The sequence below is a fragment of the Phyllostomus discolor genome, chromosome X, assembly GCF_004126475.2.
Source record: "Phyllostomus discolor isolate MPI-MPIP mPhyDis1 chromosome X, mPhyDis1.pri.v3, whole genome shotgun sequence".
Classification (NCBI taxonomy): domain Eukaryota; kingdom Metazoa; phylum Chordata; class Mammalia; order Chiroptera; family Phyllostomidae; genus Phyllostomus; species Phyllostomus discolor.
Window position 1 is genome coordinate 68,048,794 of NC_050198.1, and position 21,709 is coordinate 68,070,502.

At 36.0% G+C, this 21,709-nt stretch overlaps 1 pseudogene; it reads right to left on the bottom strand.

Annotated features, from left to right (window-relative positions):
- Window positions 1–529: 529 nt before the first annotated feature.
- Window positions 530–2,255, bottom strand: LOC114505530 (annotated as a pseudogene).
- Window positions 2,256–21,709: the final 19,454 nt, after the last annotated feature.

A 21,709-nucleotide genomic window follows, 5' to 3' on the forward strand; every position in this document is an offset into this window, starting at 1 on the left:
AAAATGTTTTCTATGTCATTTAAGAATGAGGGAGAATGCTCTACCAAACTGCACCTGCTACTCCATCCTGGACTCAGTTTCTGATGGCCAGCTCAGTTCAAATGCTTCCAAATGATCAATTCGCCCCATTCAGCCTCACCTCGACTCTTAACACCTTTTGTCTCATGAGCCTAGTTTCCTTTCTGTCAATTAACCCTAATTTTCCAGAAAACTTATTTTTTGGATTTCATGTTGATCCTAACCCACTTGATATCAAAGGAAATGCTGTAATGATTAAAATAATTAAAAGATGGTATCTAGAATCTTTTTAGTGTTATGCAAGATGCATTTCAATTGCTTTACAAATACATGGGAAAGTAGCAAGAAACTTTAAATTTTAAACTTGGATTTCTTTACCACTTAGTACAGTATAATCTTGCTTTGATTACCATAGGAGAAAAAAGTGAGGAAAGGACATAAAACATGCATGTTTTGAGAAAAAAAGAGAGAGCTTCACAATCCATCTATACTAGATTATAAAACACTCCCTTTACCCATGCATTACTTTATTTATAACTGAAATATCTGTAAGGAATGCACTTTTAAATTCATTGCAATAATCTCTAGAATTTGGCAGCTTTCTTCCATTAATGTTAAGTGAATATTACAACTGGATCATAAAGGAAGGCTGACAATTTTATTTTTTTGAGTCTTGGTTTTTGAATGCTTTATTTTTGTTTGTCTTTTGCAGTTGCTGTCTTTGGAATTCTCCCTTTGTCCACTTAGCAATTTGTCTGGATCTGAAGATATAGCAGGTGGCAGATATTCATCCAGGGATCTTTTTTGCTGGGTTGGCTTCATTTGTTCTTTATCCACCTCTTTCTGAAGCTCTAATGTTAATAAACCTCTCTGGTTCTTCTTGGTTTTATCTCTCAAAAGGTAGATGTTCCAAATCTAATAGCTTTAAAGGGACAGTGACTTCTGTTTCCTGTTGGTCTGAGGAAGCTTTGGGGAACATTATCCCCCTCCTTTTTTAAAAATTATTTATTATTTATTTATTTTTTTGCAGAAAAACATGGATCCCTGACTCTTTCAAACAAACATTCCTGTTTTTTTTTTCTTTCGGAAACGTCTTCTTTAATGATCAACACGTAAAATTCTGACTCTTCATTTTCTGTTTTAACTGTGTTTTTTCCAGTTATCTGTGTCATGTCTAATACAGTGTACCCACTCTCTGTTTTGACCCAAGGCTTAACTGCAGCTTCTCTAGAGTGTAGAACTCTCACTTTGGGTCCCTTATAAATTGTGACACATACCTCTCTATCAAACTTGTTTGGTCTCATTTTGAGTTTTCTTTCAAGTTATGATCCTGTACACCTGGTACATAATTGAGGCATGGGTGACTCTATTGAAGACTTTGCACTTTGTTTTTGAATTCCAAGGCATATTTGAGAAGAAAGTATTGGCGTATCTTTCTCAAATTTTGTGCCTTGCCACTTAGGGTTTTTTAATATCATCACTATCTGTTTCTTTAGACATGGAGGTTTTTCTTGCCTTCTTGCACAACTTGTGATGGTGATAATGGCCCCAACTGAGATTCAGGTGACAAATACTCCTGAATATCTCCAATGTGTGTTTGTTTATTGTTACTTTTCTTTTGCAACCTGGTTGTGATGGGAGAAGCCAAGACACCTTCCTCACTGAAATTATTAATATGAAAGTTTAGCTTTCTTGCTAGTTCTTCATCAGTTTTCAATTGTTTTTTCTATCTCTTTTGTTCTATTTTTGCCCGTTTTCTTCCCACTTTTTCCTCCTTGGCCAATAATTTCTGTATGTATTCTTCACTGGCTTTGTTTTCTTTTTTTGCCATTGTCCCATTACACTGCCTCCATCTTTATTTTCTCCTCTTCATATTCTCTTCTCAATTGTCCAGGTTCATTTAACAGATGAACTGGCTGAAAGTCATCATAACTATCTTCTGATTCTTGGCAAGAGACTCTAAGATTACATTCCTTTGGATAGTGTTTTTGAATTTTCTCCCACAATTTCACATTGACAAGAGAATTTCTTTGAGTATGGTACCGGGTCCATGAAGAGATCCACAAGCAACAGAAGGGATGGCACAAATTTCACTTGTCTGTGATGCTTTGGAAGCATTCCTTACTTCCAATGAATGTGTGATCACAAAGCAGTGTTATGGGCTTGATGAGAATTTTCAAACAGATTCTGCACTGGTATTTGGACAAGGAAGGAATGGTCAGTTCAGGTATAGCCATTTTAATAAGTTATAAGGCACAGCCAACATCAACACCCAGAAGAGAAAGAATAGTATTTCCAGCCTAACCATGGAGAAAGACAATGAACAGTTTTATGTTTAAATATTATGCTAAATAGCATATCAGAATTCAGAGACTGGCAGCATCAAACATGTCTTGAAGCAAAAGGGACTCTGAAGGCCAGGTAAACACTATTACTGCGGAAGGTGGTGTATGTGTCAACTTTTAGGACAAATGTCTGGTATAAGAAAATAAATGAACCTTTCCATTGGGAGACCTTGGCTGCTACTCTTTGGCATTGACATAATGGTTTTGGTAGGACGGATGGTGGCATTGATAGGTTTGCTTCAGTTCTCTGGCATGGGGGTAGGTCCATCCCGGGTTTCCCTTCTTCCCTCTCACCAGGTGAGGATGTTCCCTTGGCTGCAGGCAGCCAAGACAGAGACAGCCCAAGAGCATCACCTTAGGGACACTGCTCCAAGAAGAACACTGCTTCCATCCTGAAGCACGGTTCCACTAAAACTGGACTTCCCTTTTTACTGTTGCTGTGGCTGCATCGCACAATCACTGTGTCTGCTTTCCAGCATCTGGGGAGGCTTCTTGACTCTGTGGGCCTACCCCTCTCCTCTCTTCAGTCTGCCAAAAAGCTTCTACAAATATTATCATTCAAAAAAAGTTAGGAAATGTCATCCCAACCTATCTCCTTTCCTGTTCCTTTCATCTTTTTTACTAAATGCATTTATATAGCAGCAAGCCTAGTAAAACCAGAGATCTCTACAATATGGAAAGCAGAATAAACCATTAATTGGGCAGATAAACTAAGATGGATTCAAGCAAGAGAAAGGTGCTGAGGGTGAGAGTTGAAATCAGCCACAGCAACTCTGTTTCAGAGACAAGACTCCAATTTCTAAAATTCTTGGAAGTGGATCAAAGCAAGAAGAAACAGGGTACCAGGAAGAAAGTCAAGGGAAGTCTACTTTCAAACTCAGTTAGTAGAATTATGGTCTGACCTGAGGGTAGGACCAGCAAGAAGTAAGGTTAAATCCTGAGATATAACATCAAAGTCTTTCCTTCTCTGACTTCAACCTCCTGTCCTTTCAGCTTGCTTGTTCAACTGTTTTTCCTATGGTCATACCTCAGGGTAATGGAGACTTCCAGTCTATTGATCCCTTTACTTTTTTCTATTCACTCACACCCTGTCTTTCATCACTTGCCTCCTTATTCAGCATAGATTTTGTAGCACATCATTTCAATAATATCTAGCCAGCTATTGTCAGTGTAAGTTTACACTTACAAACTGAAGCATGTAGGACTGCAACATTACTCAATATCCTTATCATGTTTGTCTGGTTAAGTCACTATTCCAGAACTTCTCTACTATCCTTAAGCCTCTGGCTGATAACTTCTTCTATTCTGTGCTTGTGTATAAAGAGGGAGAAGGGGTCAGAGATTTGAGAATAGAAGATAGAAAGAAACTTTCAGGAAGAAATTTTCTAATTTTCTCAACACAAATATCCACACATTTACTTAAATTTTCAAACAACCTATCACCTTTGTCCACAGTGAGGACAAAGGAACTCCTTTACAAGGGTGGGCAAAAGTAGCTTTATAGCTGTGAGTACACAAAACAGTTTATTCTTGTATTTTTATTTATTAATTATTGTATTATTCATTTTTACAACTGTAAACCTACTTTTCCCTATCCCATATTTAAAGCTAATTTCTTCATATTACTTATACTCACTGTCTCCATGTATTTATCTCCCACTCACCCACTTCAGATCTGATGTCACTGGTGTCACTAAATAAAATGGACTTTACAGTTCATATTTTATTTGACCTCTCATCAGCAATGTTCACTGTTAATCTACACATCCCTTCTCGAAACACTCTTTTCCCCTACTGTGTATAACACAATACTTAATTGTTATTTACTTTTCTGAATTTCTTCCCATTTCATCTCTAATCCTTTGCAGGCTCATCCTCTTCTACTCATTCATTACATGTTACATATTAGATAATTAATATGTTTGTAGATTCCACTGGTTTCTCATTCTATAATCTTTCCCCTGGTGTCAATTAGCACATAAGCTCAAATAAGTTTTAAAATGTATATACATGTAGTGGATAGAGATCCAGAAAAGTAATGACAGTTAAGTGTCATACATATTGTCTTTATATATCAGACATCTGACATCTGTGATCCAAAACAACACATTCAACTACTTGTTCTGTATCTTTCCTCAGTTGTTTTAAAGTTACCTCAGACCAACACTGAACACATTACACACACATAGGCACACACATCTACCCCACCAAATACTGTTCTCTTTCAGGATCTCCTATAATCAAAATGCACCCTCATCACCTCATGCCTACCTCATTATTAATATAACACTAAGTTTTATGGATTTTATCTCCCAAATCACTTACATCCATCCAGCTCTTTCAATCTCCATTGCTATCACCTTAATGCAAAGCAGTATCTCTTGACTGAACTATGACAGCTTCCTAATTTTGTCTTATCATATCCATTCTCACTCCCTTCCTATCTGCTTCTAACTGCTGCCAAAAAATGTTAATGCAAATTTTATCAATGGTTCCTCTCTTGATTTAAAATCTTTCAATGTTTTCTCATTGCTCTTAGGTCAAGATAAAACTCTTTAATATGTTCAACAAGCTTTTGTGTAGTCTGACTTTTGTCTACTCTTCAAGGCTTTCTTGCCATATTCCTTCACAGCACAAGGCCTTTACACATGCTACCTCTTGTTTTCTGGAACAGTTTATTCCACTTCTCTCCAATCATCCAGCAGAACTTAGGTCAAATCTCTTTCTGATACTCTTTCCTTCTTCCTGGTATTAATCTTAGTTTGTAGTTATTTATTTGTATGGTCATTATTGCCTTCATTTTCTTTCTAGAGTCCAGACTGTAACTCTGTAAGGGCATATATGTTTTTGTGTAATTTTTATTCCCAGGGCTTAGTGAATAATTGTTGAATGAATGGTCACTTTCATTGCACAACAGTGAAGTTTACCAAGCAGGAGTTTAGTTCTTTAAGCCACTCTTTCCACATCTTTTTTTCCTCTATAATGGTACAACATCCTTAATTTCCTTGGACACTCAGCATTCTCAAAACCTTTTCTTGAGTTTTTTTTTTTTTGTTCTAAAATTTCACTTTTGAAGAAGTGAGGTCATAATCTCATTGAAACTTATGAGTGACAGGCTGGTAAGGCTCAATAGTTTTCTCCTCCCAACTGAATTAATATACCTTTAAATGGGTTCAACCTTAGAATTAAAACAAAGAAATTCTACTATAAGATTTTTTCCTATCAGTCAGCTAAATGGAAGAGGGCTCTGAACTGATACCAGAAAGTCTATTGAAGAAACGGTCTTTTCCTCACTCAATTATTGTGAAATTGATTTCATGATCATAGTATAAATTTATTTTAGATTCTTCTGAAAAATGTTGATACCATATTTTAAACTGAGGTTTAACAAAATACCTACTTTTATGATATCTCAGAGCTGAATATGACGTAAGTATTCTTCATTTCCACAGAATGTAATACATTTTATTTCCCAACTTCCTTGAGTAGTAATTATTGTTGGAGTGGTTATTGTCAAGAGAGTATATAAATTATGTCAATTGCTGTGTGGATATTCAGATAGATAGAGATAAAAATAACTTATTTTCATACCTATGTTATTGGTGAGGACAAATGATCACACCATGCCATTCTCCCTGCTATGCCAAGGAAGAATAACTTCCCTTGAGAACCATAGACCTGCTAAAAGACTTAGCACTGGAGTTGACAAATTTACTTTGGCTTTGGTGACTTGTAGAAGGCTATACATTTTGTTTGCTGAGAAATATAATCTCTGCATTAATCTAGCAGAGAAAAAGAAATCCACAAGTAGCTGAGAATATGATTGATATGCAACTGCATTAAATTGAGAGAAAAATGTAGTGCTCTTTGCCTATGGTTTCCTTCAGTCACCACAGGGTAATAAAAACAACATATTTTATAATTAGCATTTCTCACTAGAATGTGGAAATATTAGCCTCCAGATACCCATTTAACAGCTTAAAACCAGATGGTGGAAAATATCCAACTGAACCGAAGTACAGGGGAGAACAATCTGAGTAAAGTGCTGTGGAAACATCTGATACATGGAGAGGAAATATATACAGACTCCAAGAGAAAGGAAGGGAACTCAAGGAGTAGAGCCTCTGAAAATGTCAGATATATTTGAGAAAGTGATATCAAGTTAATAATGGCCAAGTTCACACCTTATTTCAGGGAATGGCTCAAAATCATAAGTTGTAAATTCCATCATCAGATATGAAATTGTTCTTTTAAACAAAAGTAATTTTGATGACTTAAATTTCCATGGTGTCTTTCTTTTCAAAGAAAAATATTTTAGACTGAAGCTGCAAGTATGTAACATTGGTTGTTAGCAGAAATTTGCAAAGAGAAAAAATGTCCCAAGCCATGTTGTTCTCTTTTTCTTTCTTCCAACTTAACTTCATAATCTTCACCACATACCCTCCCACACTTGACTACCATATATCCAAAGAAAAACACAAAATATATGTCACTACACATATAAATACCTCTGGAGTGGAGATTTTTTTTTCCCCAGAATCGTCTTTTCTGGCGGAATTCGCCATATCCATTCACCTATTAAGTAAAAATTCACTGAGTGGCCACGTTTTACCAAACACTTAGATTCAGGGGTGTCAAACCCATTTTCACTGGGGGCCACATCAGCTTTGCAGTTGCCTTCACAGGACCGAATGTAATTTTTAAATGTAACTACTCCTTAACTAGGGGCAAGGAGCTCAGCACTGCCGCTGGGTAGAAAAAAAAAGGTGCTGGGCTGGATAAAACATGGTGGAGGGCCAGATTTGGCCCACGGGCCTTGTGTTTGCCACCTGTGATCTTAGAAAAAGTCTCTCCAGGATAAAAACATGAGCAAGATATACGAGATTCTTGCCCTTATGGAGCCCCCTACTGGTAGGGGACAAAAATAAAAATATTATGTGAAACGTGGAAATAGGGAAAATATAAATTGTTACAAGTAGGATTTACATCTGTAGGCTCAACAAAACTACTGATATCACTTTTTTATATTAAAAATTGTCCTCATTTAGATATTGAGATATATGACTTCTCTCACTATAGAGTCCAAGAGGAGATACAGCTAATACAGTCCTGGAAATTCAAGAGCAACCTCCCAGAGGAAACTGGTTAAAAGCCATAACCTAAAGGGTGAGTAGGTGGCAGGTGATGATAGCTGGACAAAAAGGAGAGAAATGGTGCTTGTGACAAAGATCACAGACATGAAAAAGCCCAGGCAGAAGATTTGCTGACACACTGAACAAAAGTAAGTATGGCTGAGGTGTTTCAAGAAAGGGAGATAATGTACAAGATGAAGCAGATTAGTCAGGAATCAAAGCCACCTTTCTGTGTCCCCAACATGCCAAGGAAGCTCCAGCCTCAGTGCCCTTGCATCCTTTGTTTCCCCTATTGAACACATGTCTCCTCCAAAAATCCACATGGCTCTTTCTCACTTTGTTGTAGCCTATGCTCAAATGTCACCCAAGGAAGGTCAGAGAGACCTTCCTTACCCTCTGAATTGAAAATACCATTCCTTCCCACCATTCCTATAACCCTCGATTTACTTTATTTTCCCTCATAGCCCTTATAACTACTTGCTACATTATTTATAATCTCTCTTTCCCCAGTAGAATGTAAGGTACATGAGATAACCTTTTTTTGTTCTTTTCATTTCTATATCCTCTAGTACCTAAAATTATCCCTGGCACAGTGTGGTTGTTCAATAAATAGCCTGTAAATGAAGACAAGAAAAGCTTAGAAAAGCTAAAAAATGTTAGCTAGTTTATCATGAAGTATGAATAACATAGAAGAGATCATAAAAAAATAAAATAAAACTTGAATATTTGAGTAGTACAGTATCACTGACAGGAAACTTGGTTTCAAATCTTTGCTTGAAAACTCCCATAAAAGGAAGGACTTCGCTACTTCCTAGGGCAGACAAAGGATCCATGTATTCCAAGGTTTTCTCTTAGGCTAAGCTGAAATCTGTCTTTATAACTTCTTCCATATCTTCCAAAGTTATTGAAAAACACAAAGCAAATACCTTCAGGAGAGTTAAAGTCTGCTATTATGTTTCTTTACTTTTAATTGGAAGAAAAAGACTCAAATTTTTGAACTGTATTTCATGAATTCCTGTTAGTCTTTTAAAATCTTCAGGCATATAATCTGATCCATGGGCTTCATTGGTTTGTGGGTATAATTTTTAATGCAATTTATGATTACGTAAGCATTTTAATAACTACGCTTACTTAAATAGTTATGTAATTAATTGTATATGAGCATTGATTCATTTCGAATATTTTCTCTAAAACACATATGCTTTACTGATTAAAAATGTTAGTTTAGCTAGTTAAGACAGAATTCCATTTTTATACTTCAAACAAGAGAAAAGCTAATCTTTTAATCAAACGCCTTCCCCTAAACATAGTATAGTAAATCCTTAGTGTTTGAGTATTTAAAATTAAAAGTTTTAAGTATCCACAGAAGACCCAGATATTAATTGCATGTAATAATCTGTAATTTTGTTAAAGTATGAGTTTTTCTGAGGCATGAACTGGATACCCTGCAAGGTTAGCATGTGGCAAACAGCGAGTCTCTCCGTTTATGAGTGAGCCAAGCTAACTTTCAAGCCTATATAATATATCTTAACTTGGCTTTGGTAGTCTCTGCTCAAAATTGCTTATATATTTTTATGGGATTTAAATATATATTACAGCAACATTAGAAAGTATGGAGGCTACCCATAGAGATGAAGTACCTTTTTCTAGCGACTATTGCAGGTTAAATATACAGTTCTTAGACAGGTGGTTATAATACTCTATTGCCACCTGGTGCCAGCATGTTGTCCACTCAGTATAAATTTATGATCCAGTCCCTTCCATCCCACTGTATGTAGGATTTCATTGTCAGTTTGCATGAGCTCTTGATCAATATCCATGCTCTCTACAATCTCAAATTAGAGTAAGGAGACCACATTTTGTGTGAATGATTCTAACTGGAAAAAATCAGGGGATACTCATACTGCTTAACCATAGTAAAAGAAATGTTTTTAAAGCAAATTCAATTGATTAAGTCATGACAATAATGTTTGGAACATAAGATTTTCTTTTTGAAATTATTATGGCATTTAAATACTCTGTGCATCTGGTTAAAACTAAAGTTTGAGAATAATGCTTTAGAGAAACTGTCCTATATTTTTAATCCATTTATCTTTTAAAAATTTGTGTTTTCTTAACTTTTTATTTTGAAATACTTATAGATTCATAGGAAGTTGCAAAGAGAATAAAGAGATGTCCCAGGTACACTTCATGCAGTCCCACAATGGTTACATTTTAGGTAATCATACTATAGTATCAAAACCAGAAATGACATTGTTACCATGTAATTTTATCACATGTGATTACCACCAGAATCATGATATAGGACTAAGTACCCCATCACCACAAAGATCCCTTGTGTTACACCTTTACAGTTTCATATACCCCACCACTCTACCCACTGCTATGGTGAAACCTAGGAACTACTATGTTCTCCATCTCTATAATTTTGTCGTTTCAAGAATCTTATACAAATAAAATCATAAAGGATATGATATTTTGAGATTGCCTCTTTTACAATCAGCATAATGTTATATGTTATAAATAGCTTGTTCCTTTTTGTTGTTGAGTAGAATTTCATGGTATAAATGTAACAATTTGTGTAACTATACACCCATTATAGGGAATTTTGCTTGTTTTAGTTTGGGGATACTGCAAGTAAAGCTTCTTTGAACATTTGCATAACATTTTTGTGTGTGTGTTTGAGGATGCTCAGAGACAGGGAGCATCTGTCTCTTCTTTGTCATTCTATGATGGTTTTACACAAAGAAAAGGGTAAAAATGTCTTAACATCCACTAGTAATTTTGTTAAAGGGAAAATCCCAAATCAAAGTCTCAATTAAAGTCTTCAGTTACAGAAAATAATCTGTAAAAAGTAGGCTCCCACTACTATTACTACCATGCTACCCTGATATGTACAAGTGCATGTATCATCTGGGCTTTATATTTAGTGTCTTTTTTAAATGTCTTAGATGAAAATATCAACTAGGACAACTATTAACCAACAACTGTATGTATCTTGGTACATTTTACACCAAAGAAATCTGTCCAGTGATTCTATGGTCATGTGTTAGGTGAATATGTGTGAGATAGGGAGTTAGTGGACCAAAAAAATAACCATATTTTAAAATATGGGGTTATTCAATGTGAGTGGATTTACAAACTGGCCAATATGAAATATCTCTTATCTACAACATAAAAAATGAAGTGACAAAAACAACACATAATAGAGTGATGTTTTTGGCTGGGGACTTTCTAATTATCTCAGGAACATCTGCTGAGGCCTACTCTGGGATTCTTACTTCCATATGAATAAATGTGAAATCTCATAATAGACCAGTCATCTAAGATGGGTTCAAAAAGAGTTTATTATATCTCATTCAATGTTTCTCCACCAAGAATGGGAGGTGGGTAAGGTATAGGAGAGTAATGGGGGGGAAATGGGGACAATTGTAATTGAACAACAATAAAACTTTTTTAAAAGAGTTTATTATATCACTTTAAATGTTTCTCCAGCAAGGTATCCATAAATAGATTAAAGACCCATTTTCAAAATGTCTCTTATAGATCGGTGGTTGCCAGAGGTGGGGGTTGGGAGTCGGGGAAGTGGGTGAAGGTGGCCAAAAGGTACAAACTTCTAGTTATAAGATAAACAATTTCCAGGGCATAATGTATAGCACAGTGACTATAGCTAACAATACTTTATTATGTACTTGAAAGTTGCTAAGAGAGTAATCTTTAAAGTTCTCATCATAATAAAAAACAATTATAACTATGTGAGGGTGTGGGTATTATGCTAATCCACTTGCAGTATATACATATATCAAATCATTATGTTGTACACCTAAAACTAATGCAATGTTATATATCAATTATATTTCAATAAAACTGGGAAAAAAGAGTCTCTTGTCTATAAGACAAATAAATCAGCAGTTTTTGATCTCCATATTCATCTATAGACAGGTCAAGTAAGTTTAAACATCATTTGGGCATATGCCTCATTTTCTCCTTATGGGAAATAAGCTTTGTGAAACCTTTTTCTTTTTTATTTTTATTAAATTTATTGAGATGACATTGGTCAATAGGATCATATAGGTTTCAAGTGTACATTTCTGTGAGACTTGATCTGTATATTGCACTGTGTGCCCAGCATGTAAAGTCAAATGATCTTCTACCACATGTTTGGTTTCCTTTACCCTTTGCTATCCTCCTCCCCCTTCCCTCCGGCAACCGCCATACTGTTGTCTGTGTCTATCAGGAAAACTTTTTTCTTATTCACAGAGTCTATTGTGAAGGTAAATTGAAGAATGGGGTAGACATTTTTTCAGTTCTTTATTAAAAATATCTAATATAAGTTCAGAACACTGATATTTTCAGTGCAATTATTACAAAACTGGACAGGTTGTTCAGTTCAAGAGGTGAGAAAAGACATTGCCCTAAAAACATGGTGACAAATAATTTTGGATTGAGTCCTAAACTTATTAAATTGTCAGTGCTGAATTATCAGTAAATCAAGAAGGATGTTAATGAGCATCTGTGCTTCAGCTTTCATTGCCATTTGGCAAACAGTAGCACAAAAAAGAAAATGGTAATTAGCAATAAAGGTGTGTTTATTGCTTTGTGCAATTGACAGAGGCTGTATGTCTCTTCTGCACAGTATAAAGTCCTTTATAAAATTATCAGACAATGGATGCAAAACCCATTCTCTTTCCTTTAGGCTAGAGAGTTTCATGACCTTGAAGTGCCACTCGTTGAAAATCAATTAATGTGGGAATGACAGTTTATTCTTTTCATTGAAAAACAAAATAGATGTAATGAAGTGAGTAAAACATAAGTAACACTCAATTTCTACCTCCTCTAAAGGCCTTCCCCAAACCCTGCCTTCCCATCCTAATCCATCCTCCATACTGCCTCCTGTGATCTTTCTAAGGGAAAATTGATTATGACATTCTCTTGATGAAACTGTTCTATGGGCTCTCAGGATAGGATCCAAGTTCTCTAGTCTGTTATGTAAGCCTCTTTGTGATCTGGCTCCTGTCTATTCTGTAGCCTCTTCCCAGACCGTTATCCCTCATTCTCATAATCTATACTCTGATAAAGAAAGTGTTGGTGAGAAGAGGGAAACAAGAATGCTTATACACTTCTAGAGAAAATGTACATTAACCACAGTCAGATTTGAGAGCAATGTGACAACCTGTAGAAAAGTAGAAAATGTTCACACTCTGCGATCCTGTGAAAATCCCATTTCACTTCTGGATATGCCATTAAAAATGTGCATCTGGAATTGTACTGGCATCTTCATTGCACTGTTGCTTACAAAAGTGAAAAAATAGTATGAGGAAAACAAAAGCTCCCATGTAAACAGAAGGAAGAATAAATAAATTGTGATCTATACTCATAAGGGAATGATATATAGAAAGTAGCAATTAAGGAGTTACTACATGAATAAGTGTAAAAAACTTACTGTTGAATTTAAAAATATTTTATCAAATGATAAATACAACATGATGCAATTTACATAAATATTTTCAATGAATAAAAAGTTATATATGGTCTATGTGTACATACATGTGTGCTTACACATACTACAGATTAAACTCAATTTTACCATCATAAATTAAAAAATTAAAGATTTATTTAAACCACAGTTCTTTAGTAAGTAAAATACACACTATTGCAGTCATCATTTAAATCTTTTATTTTTGTAATATATCAATGACAAAAAATTTAAATAAGAATCAAAATGACTATTAAAAAAAGGATACACAACAACTTCAGGAGAGAGGTAACTTCTCCAGAGAAGTGAGAACAGCATGGGATAGGAGAAGTTACAAAAGGGTTTTACTTTCAAATGAAATATATTATTTTATGTCTATCTGTGATATTAGGATTTCTAATGAGAAGTATATGATTGCTCATCCTGCTGCTGACACAGAGCTCCTGAAGCCCTTGGAATTTCCTAAGTGATGAAAGCCATGCAGGTGTCTTTTGTTATATTAATGAGGTGACATTTGGAAAGCACTTAAGGATGGAGGTTGGTAGCTAGTGTATCCAACTATGTTATTAGAGGGTTGGAACTTTCAGTTCCACTGCCCTGATATCCCAGGAGAGGGGATGGGCTCTAGATTTAGTTCAATCACCAGTGGCCAATGATTTAATAAATCATACCTATGTAATGGAGCCGCCATAAAAACCAAAGTGAAAGGGTTCAGAGAGCTTTTAGGTTTGTGAACATGTAGAGATTTGGAAAGAGTGGGGCCCTTGGAGAAAGCATGGAAGTTCCAAGTCCCTTTTTACACACGTTGCCATATGCATCTCTTTCATTTGGCTATTAAACTAATAATCTAGTAAATAAAATATTTTTCTGAGTTCTGAGAGCTGCTCTGGCAAATTAATTGAACCTGAGGGGGGGTCTATGATATATATAGTCTCCAGTGGGCCAGAAACACAGGTGACAACCTGCACTTGAGATTGGCATGAGAAGTGGGAGTGGGGTGTGAAAGAAGTCTTGTAGGACTAGGCTGTAGATCATATCACAATTGGGTAGAATTGTAGGACATGCAGCTGGTGTCTGTGAATTGCTGGTTTCCCCACACCAAGTAGGAATTGGTACTGGAATCATTTTGCTATCTACCTATCTCTAACTAAGAAAATATACAAAATGTTAACATTATTATATTTAGGTGGTGAATACATGGGTGTGCAACCTATTTTTTGTAGTTTAGTTTACTTGAAATATTTTCACTAATAATCATTTACACTCAAAATTTTTTGATCACAAAATGAAAAACACAGAAATAAATGCCAAGCCATGCAATGGGTGAAACGGGATGGGATGAGAATGGGGGAGATGTTGTGTTAGTTTTCTCCTCAGTCACCTACATTTTCTCTTCTTCCTTTTCATGGTTATAGTGCATAAAATAAATTATGTCTTTTCATGGGCTTTCATACTGTATAATTTTATGAATTATGGAGTGCTTCTTTAGTCTACAGCTGTGAGACATGAAGCTAAACAGGATGTGGACTTAGCTAAGTGAGTGTGTGTTGTAGTCTACTTGGTTGATGAATGTGGCTATTGGGTAATATAATTACCGTGGGTTGTATTTATTTTCCATAAAGATCCTTTTGAACTTAGTTTCTTTACACTGTAATGGAATGCAAGTTGGTACAAGTACTGTGAAAAAGCATTTGGCAGTAAAAGTATATGAACCAGCAATTGCACTTCTATTATAGTCTCTGAAAAAACTATTAGAAATGCTTACCAAGAAACATAGTCACAGGAGCTGTTGTAATAGCTTAAAAACAATCATTCAGACAAGCAAACAGAAATGTCACAAAGCCCAAACATTACAGAATAAATTAATAGTGGTAGTCACAGAGTGGAATTCAATAAAGAAGAGAAAATGAAGAACCTGGAACAACAGGTCATGGAAGAATACATACAAGATGATTCTGTTTATATAAAGTCAAAGACACGAAAAATTAAAGTATAATTTTTAAGAGACACACATACACACACACACATATATATATTTAACTATGAAAGAAAGCATTGGAATGATAAATACATAATTCAATATATTAGTTTCTTTTGTTGGGAGGAAGGGAAAACTATTGGGTAGGGGCTTAGAGGGGACATCAAGGAAACTGAAAATATTTAATTGTTTAGGATTGGCGGTGGATATATGTAGGTTTCTTTTTCTTTTCTCTCTTTTGTGACTTTAAATATTTTTTATTTTTAAATTACAGTTGGCATACAGTATTATATTAGTTTCAGGTGTACAGCCCAGTGATTAGACATTGTAAAACTTACTAAGTGATCATTCCAATAAATCTAGTAACCAATCTGACACCAGTTACTGTGATATTATTGACTGTATGCTGTACTTTACATCCCAATGGCTATTCTGTAACTACCAATTTGCACTTCTTAATTCCTTCACCTTTATACATAGCCTCCTAACTCCCCATCTATCTGACAAATGTTCTCTGTATCTATCAGTCTGTTTTTGTTGTGAATTTTTTATTATTTTTATTTTTAGATTCTATATACAAGTGAAATCATATGGCATTTGTCTTCCTCCACCTGACTTCATTCAGCACAATACCCTCTAGGCCCATCTATGTTGTTGCAGATGGCAAGGTTTCATTCTTTTTTATGGCTGAGTCATATTCCATTGTATATATGCACCATTTCTTTATCTCTTTATCTATTGATGGCCACTTAGCTTGCCTCCATGTCTTGGCTATTGTAAATAACGCTGCAATGAATATATGGATGTAAATGTCTTTTAGATTTAGTGTTTTGAGTTTCTTTGGATAAATATCCAGAAATGGAATTGCTGAGTGCTTCTTTCTCTCTCGTTATATAGCCTTTGTTTTAAAGTTTATTTTGTCTAGTATTTTGTATGTGCTAATTTTCACTAAATTCGATTCTCTATCCCTTTACTTTCACTCTGTGTGAGTCTTTCCATCTGAAGTGAGCCTCTTGTAGACAGCATTCATAAGGGTCTTGTTTTGTTATCCATTCAGCCTGCATATCTCTTTTGATTGGAGTGTTTACTCTACTTGTATTTAAAATAATTATTGATAAATATGAATTTATTGTCATTTCATTGTTTATATATTTGATTTTTTCTTATTCTTCTTAAATAGAACCTTTAACATCTCTTGTAATACTGGTTTGATGATAATGAACTTCTTTAGCTTTTTCCTGTCTGGGAAGCTCTTTTTCTGTCCTTTGATAGCTTTGCTGGGTAGAGTAATCTTGGTTGCAGTTCCTTGCTTTTCATCACTTAAAATATTTCTTGACTATTCCTTCTGTCCTGCAAAATTTCTTTTGAGAAATCAGCTGACATCCTATGGGAGCTCCCTTGTAGATAACTAATTGCCTCTCCTTTGTTGCTTTTAAGCTTCTCTCTTTGTGTTTAAACTTTGGCATTTTAATTATGATGTGTCTAGGTGTGGGCCTCTTTGGGTTCATCTTGTTTGGGACTCTCTGCACTTCCTGGACTTTTCTGACTACTTCCCTCACCACGTTAAGGAAGCTTTCTATCATTATTTTTTTTCACATAGGTTTTCAGTTCCTGGCCATCTCTTTTCTTTCAGGCACCCTCACAATGCAAATGTTGGTATGCTTGAAGTTATCCCAGAGACTTATCATACTATCCTCATTTCTTTTGATAATGTTTTTTGTTGTTCTGATTGGGTGTTTTTGCTTCCTTCTATTTCAAATTGCTAATTTGATTTTCAGCATCATCTAATGTACTGCTGATTCTCTGTAAATTATTTTTCATTTCAGCTAGTGTATTTTTCATTTCTGACTGGTCCTTTTTTATGTTGTTGAGGTTCTCACTAAGTTCATTGAGCATCCTGATAACCAATGTTTTGAACTCTACATCTGATCGATGGCTTATCTTCATTTTTAGTTCTTTTTTGTATATTATTTTATTTTTTATTTAATCTCTATTGTATTTTTACATTACATTTTAGCTGCCTTATACCCACACCCCACCAGCAATCATCACACTATTGTCCATGTCCATGGGTCCTTTTTACTTTTTGCTCAGTCTTTCCACCCCCTAACCTCCCACCCCAGCTAGCTGTCATCCTGATGACTAGTATGAGTCTGTCCCCATTTTCCTTAAGAATTCAGTTTGTTCATTAGTTTCCACATATGAGTGAAATCGTATGGTATTAGTCTTTCTCTGACTGGCTTACTTCACTTAGCATAATGTTCTCCAGGTCCATCCATAGTGTTGCAAAGGGTAAAATTTTCTAATTTTTTCATGGCCAAATAGAATTCCCTTATGTAAATGTCCCATAGTTGTTTTATCCACTTATCTATTGATGGATACTTGGGCTGCTTCCATATCTTGGTGGTCATAAATAATGCTACAATGAACATAGGGGTGCTTATGTTCCCTCAAATCAGTGTTTTGGGTTCCTTTGGATATATTACCAGAAGTGGGATCACTGGGTCTAAAGGCAGAACCATTTTTAATTTTTTGAGGTATCTCCATACTGCTTCACACAGGGTGCCTGCACCAGCCTGCATTCCCACCAACAGTGCAAAAGAATTCCCCTTTCTCCACATCCTCACCAGCATTTGTTGTTTGTTGATTTATTAATGATAGTTATTCTGAGAGGCATGAGATGGTATCTCATTGAAGTTTTAATTTACATATCTATGATGATTAATGATGTTGAGCATCTTCTCATATGTCTATTGGCCACATGTGTGTCCTCTTTGGAGAAGTGTCTATTCAGGTTCTTTGTCCATTTTTTAATTGGGTTGTTTGTTTTTTTGGTGTTGAGTTTTGTAATTACTTTATAAATGTTGGATATTAACCTGTTATCAGATGTATCAGTGAATATGTTCTCCCAATATGTGGGTTGTCTTTTAAATTTATTGATGATTTCCTTTGTTGTGCTAAAACATTTTAATTTGATATAGTCCCATTTGTTTATTTTTTCTTTTGTTTCAGTTCCCTGGGGAGAAATATCCTGTAAAAAATTGCTACAAGCAACATCTGAGGTTTTGCTGCCTATGTTTGTTTCTAAGATTTTTATGGTTTCAGGTCTAACATTTAAGTCTTTGATCCATTTTGAATTAATCCTTGTGTGTGGTGTAAGAAGGTGGTCTAGCTTCATTCTTCTGTACATATCTGCCAAATTATACCAACATGATTAATTGAATGAAATACCTTTATGCCATTGCGTGTACTTGCTTTCTGTGTCAAATATTAATCGACTGTAAAGGTGTGGGTTTATTTCAGGGTACTCCATTCTGTTCCATTGTTCTATGTGTCTGTTTTTATGCCAGTACCATGCTGTTTTGATTACTATAGCCTGATAGCACAGTTTGATATTAGGTAGAATGGTTCCTCCAACTTTGTTCTTCCTTCTTGGGACTGCTGTTGTTATGTGGGGCCTTTTGTGGAACCAAATAAATTTTTGAAATATTTGTTCTAGTTCTGTGAAATATGTTGTTGGAATCTTGATAAAAATTACATTGAATCTATAGATTGCTTTCAGTAGTGTGGACATTTTAAGGATGCTAATTTTTCCTATCCATGAATACAGAATGTACTTCCACTTATTTGAATCTTCTTCAATTTCTTCCTTCAGTGTCTTGTAATTTTCCATGAACAGGTCTTTTGCATTCTTGGTTAGGTTTATTCCTAGGTATTTTATTGTTTCTGAAGCAATTGTGAATGGGATTTTTTAAAAATTTCCCTTTCTGTCCATTCATTATTGGCCTATAAAAATGCAACTGATTTCTGGATATTAATTTTGTATCCTGCTACTTTGCCAAATTCATTTGTCAGTTGTAGTAGTTTCTTGGTGGAATATTTCGGTTTCTCTCTGTACAGAATCATGTCATCTGCAAATAAGATCAGTTTTACTACTTCCTTTCCAATTTGGATATTTCATTTTGTTTCTTCCTCTTGTCTGATTGCTGTGTCTAGGACTTCCAGTACTATGTTGAATAAGAGATATGAAGCAGATATCTTTGTCTTGTTTCCTATGTTAAGGGGAACATTTGTAGTTTTTCCCTTTGAGTATGATGCTTGTTAGTAGTGGGTTTGTCATATATGGCCTTTATTATATTTAGGTATATTCCCTCTATTCCCACTTTTCTGAGAGTTTTAATCATAAATGGATGCTGGATTTTATCAAATGCTTTTTCTATATCTACTGATATGATCATGTGGTTTTTATCCTTCATTTTGCTTATGTGGTGAATCACATTTATTGATTTGTGAATGCTGTACCAACCTTGCATTCCCAGAATAAATCCCACTTGATCATGGTGTATGATCTTTTTGATGCATTGCTGAATTGGGTTTGCTAATATTTTGTTGAGGATTTTCGCATCTATGTTCATCAGGGATATTGGCCTATAATTGTCTTTCTTTGGAGTGCTTTATTTGTTTTTGGAATTATGATAATGATGGCCTCACACAATGAGCTTGGGGGCCTTCCCTCCCCTTGAATTTTATGAAATAGTTTGAGAGGCAGAGGCATTCTTCTCCAAATGTTTGGTAAAATTCCCCTGTGAAGCCCTCCGGTCCAAGGTTTTTTTTGTTGGGAAATTTTTTTTTATTATTGCTTCAGTTTCATTAGGTGTTATCTGTTAATTCATATTTTCTGATTCTTCATTATTTAGTTTTTGAAGATTGTATGTTTCTAGGAATTTATCCATTTCATCCAGGTTGTCCAGTGTTTTGGCATATAGTTGTTCATAATATTTCTTACGTGTTTAGATATGTTTCTTGAGTTTTGTTCTGTACTTTCATTTGGGACATGTTTCTTTGTCTCCTCATTTTGGCAGCCTCCCTGTCTTTGTATCTATGTATTAGGTAGAGCTGCTACATCTCCCAGTCTTTGTAGGTGGCCTTATGTATTACGTGTCCTGTAGAGTCCAGTGGCACAGCCTCCCCTATTACCCAAGCTGGATATCAAAGATGCACCCACCATGTGGGCTGTACATACCTTCCTCTTTTAATTGAACCTTGATTGCTGTTGGCACCTTAATGGGAGGGATTTACTCCCAGATGGATTGGCTGTGAGGACTGACTGTGACCACCATGAAGGGGCTGATCCCACAAAGTAGAACTTCCTTCAGCTGTGCTCTGGTGTCCTCTGTGTCTGCCTCTTGAATATGTTGCTTGGGAAGATGATTGTATGGTGCTTTGACATTATCTGATTCTATCCACCAAGTGTGCTGGCTCTGGGGCCTCCTGAGAGGTGCTGGCCAATGTCAGCTGCCACTCATAGCCTTCCTGGGGCCACTCGGCGTTATCTAGAAAACAATATGCCAATGGCTACTACTTGTGCTGGACTTGGAGGTGGCCAGAAGAGGTCAGGTTATAAAACCAGGCCACAGCTGCTAGTGCTGGGATGGGAACCACTTAGTGAGAGGTATAAGGCATGCCCTGGCTGGATGCTGCTTGTTTGAGAGATTTTAGGAAAGTCTGAAGCCAAAGCAAAGACAGGTCTTTTGTATGGAAAACCTACTGGAAATGGCTTTGGTGGGTCCATGTCTCAGGGAATCACCAGGATGGGGCAAACAGTGTTAGCCAGGTTTATGGAGACTCAGCTATGGTGTCTGCCTGATGGCTCTGTAGACAGAGGGCTCATCAAAGAAATAATGACCTCTGCCAGGACTTCTCCCTGGAAGGAAGTTGCCACTTCAGCCCTCACCCTGATACCAGAAAATTCAGTTCATCCCTGTATGTTGCTGGTGCCTTTCCAGCTGCTGCCTTAGCACTAGAGCTCAGAGCAAGTGAGTCCAGGTAAGTCTGTGCATGGGCCCTTAAGAGGAACCCTGGGACTCCAGAAGCCCTCTGTCTCACTCAGCTTCAATTCCCACTGGTTTTTACAGCCAGATGTTATGGGGACTTCTTTTTCTGGCATTGAAACCCTGGGCTGGGAGCCTGTTATGGGGCTGGGACCTCTTGCTTCCCAGGAGGGACCTCCACACCTGAGACAGCCCTTCTTAATTTTATTTGCCACACATGGGTGTGGGACCAGCCCATTCAGCTTCTCTGCCACACTTACTAGTCTCAATGTGGCTTCTTTATATCCTTAGTTGTTAGACTAATATTTAGCTATGTTTCACACAGTTCTGAATGATGGTTGCCATGTAGTTTAGTTGTAATTTTGATGTGGTTGAGGGAGAATTTGAGTACCCACATTATGATGCCATCTTGACCAGAATCTTCTTTTATTTTATTATTTTAAATATATGCATATATATGTTTGTATATATGTCTTACTTCATAATAAAAACAAGGAAATTTTTTTAAAGACAGTTCTAGATATAATGTACTAGGAAAGTCTCCTCTTAGTAATGACTGGACAGCCATGGGGCCAAATCGTGGCTTTGCCAGAGTTATGGCCTAGCAATCTCCTTTTTCTTGTGGGTCTTCAAAAGCCTGCTTAAGTGTTTTGTCAGAGTGCTGAAAGATGCTGAAGCATTGTGGAGTATCTGGACAGCACTCCCATCCGTAATTACTTCCTTATCTGATGGATGACATTTTCCTACTATACATGCATTCTGTTTTTGAGGATTTCCTTATCCCTTTAGTTTTTCAAAATGCAAATCTGTCTTGACCAGTGTAGCTCAGCTTGTTGGAGCATTGTTCCATAAACTTAAAGTTTGCAAGTTTGATTCTAAGTCAGGGCACGTACCTAGGCTGTAAGTTCTGTCCCAGTGTGGGGTGTGAA